Source organism: Pteropus alecto, unplaced genomic scaffold (assembly GCF_000325575.1).
Source record: "Pteropus alecto unplaced genomic scaffold, ASM32557v1 scaffold21, whole genome shotgun sequence".
Taxonomy (NCBI): Eukaryota; Metazoa; Chordata; class Mammalia; order Chiroptera; family Pteropodidae; genus Pteropus; species Pteropus alecto.
In genome coordinates, this window is record NW_006436282.1 from 986,444 (window position 1) to 988,441 (window position 1,998).

The 1,998-nt window shown below is 36.1% G+C and overlaps 1 long non-coding RNA gene across 1 annotated transcript in view; it reads left to right on the forward strand.

Annotated features, from left to right (window-relative positions):
• Positions 1–1,998, forward strand: part of LOC107195695 — a 5,006-nt gene extending 3,008 nt beyond the window's left edge. Inside the window, exon 2 of the long non-coding RNA XR_003046330.1 lies at positions 1,647–1,998. This is a non-coding gene — a long non-coding RNA (uncharacterized LOC107195695). The remainder of the gene's footprint in view (positions 1–1,646) is intronic.

Genomic DNA, 1,998 nt, shown 5'->3' on the forward strand with positions numbered 1-1,998 from the left:
CCTCTCTCTCTCTCTCTCTCTCCGCCTTTCTCTCTCATTTAGAGGATTTTCAACAATAAGAAAATGAAAACCTCCTAAACCCATCTCCTACTGCCTTAAAGAATAACTCCTTCATTTCCTTCATTTGCTCAAATCTACTTCCTCAGTGAGGCTGACCAACCCTCCCTTGACTCATCATCAAAACCTTTCCCCTCGATCCCAACAATCCTTTAACCATGCTCTATGTTTACATTTTTCTCACTTACTGCCTCCTAAAATACTGTAGAATTTTATATTTTTAGTTTATTTTCTCTCTAGGCTAGAATGTTAGTTCCACAAAGGCGGGGTTCACGTGTACATTGTTTACTGAGATAGTCCAGGCACCTTGAACAGGGCACCTAGAGCATCTCACATGGTGCTCAATAAATACTGTTGAGTGAATAAAAGGGACTTTATTATCTCATAAGAAGACCTGATAGGGTGGCCCCACAATTGTTGGTTCTATGGCTCAACGAGAACCATGTTCTTTTCATCTTCCCTGTCTGCCATCCTCAACATGCTAGCTAGGTCTCTTAGTCTAGCTCTGTTCATGGCTGCAAGATGGCTGCTGCAGTTCCAGGCATTACATGTTGATGTAAATCAGAAGCACAAGGATGGCTGCTATCTGCTTCTGATTTATTTCCTTTATTTTCTTTAATCAATGAGGAGTCATATTTATTTTTTAAAAAACACACTTGCATATACAGCAACTGAAATTAAAGTAAATGCATATAATTGCATTAGTTTCTAAGCTAGCGCTTACAGATAAGAATACATATTCAAAATATAAATTACTCAATTACAGCAATGTTAGATTTAGAAGAAATATGTCAATGTAAATTTATGAAATATTAAGAAGGCATTTCTGTGTATAGTGAGTATAATGATTTGACATTGCTTTTGAAAAGTTTACTAGCTAGAGAATTATTTTTAAAAATCCATATTAGTTATTTATTTTGATAAAACTTTTAGAGAAAAAAAATTGAGGAACTCTGCCATGAGAATGATTAAAGGATTGACTCGACTGTAGTACAAAGTATATTTTAAAACTGTGAAAAAATATTTAAAAATACAAAATTTCCATAAAGCATGATGCAGCCAGAAACATGTAAGAGACAGCTTATACATTTTTTTGGTCTAATCAACTGAATGCATATTTTATTTAACTTAGGTTATAGGTCAAATAGATTAAGAAAATTCACTTTTGCTAGGCAAATGAGATAGTGGTAAAGGACTTGTGGAGTCCATTCATTATTAACTATTTTGAAAAAACAAAATATTTAATGTGAAACTGTTAATTTTAAAATGGGCTATATTGGTCACAATATTGCTCAACATATGTGTAAGGCTCATGCTTATAAATTCTGAAGAGAAAATAACTACAAATCACCCTGTTAATCCGTTGGGCATTACTAGCTGAATTAAGTTTGTCCTTGTTAAAGAAATTATCTTTGTTTTTTCCTCTCCTCAGGAATGCATGTAATACAGTTCCTGTCTCAATGTACGCCTAAGGCAAAAAGTTCAGTGCTCAATTACCTGCTGCCTGAAGTCTCATATTTTGCAGTGAGCAAGTGAAATAGCATTTTAATCAGAAGTCTTGACCTATGCTCTTCTTTTTCCCTTCCTAGCCCTGCAAGCTATTTGGCATATAAAGGTCCTGACCTGAGAAAACCATCTTGGATAACCAGGGCAAGGAGAAGGAAAAATGCAACACCTAGGAGATTTCAGTAAACAGTAGAATCATGCCAACCTAATCTGTGTTAAAATGCTTGGAATGTGGGAGCCGCTGATGATGCCTGTTGTCTGTGTGTCTGACTGAATCCTTTCTTTTCTCAGAGCAGCAAAGCAAAGCCTGGGAACCAGGCCAAATGCCTGCCACTTACCTTAAATTGATCAGCCACTTTGAGATTAAAACCCCTGAAAGCTGCCACACCGTGAAAACAAGGCCTCCTTCACATTAAAGGCAAATTGCGACTTTGA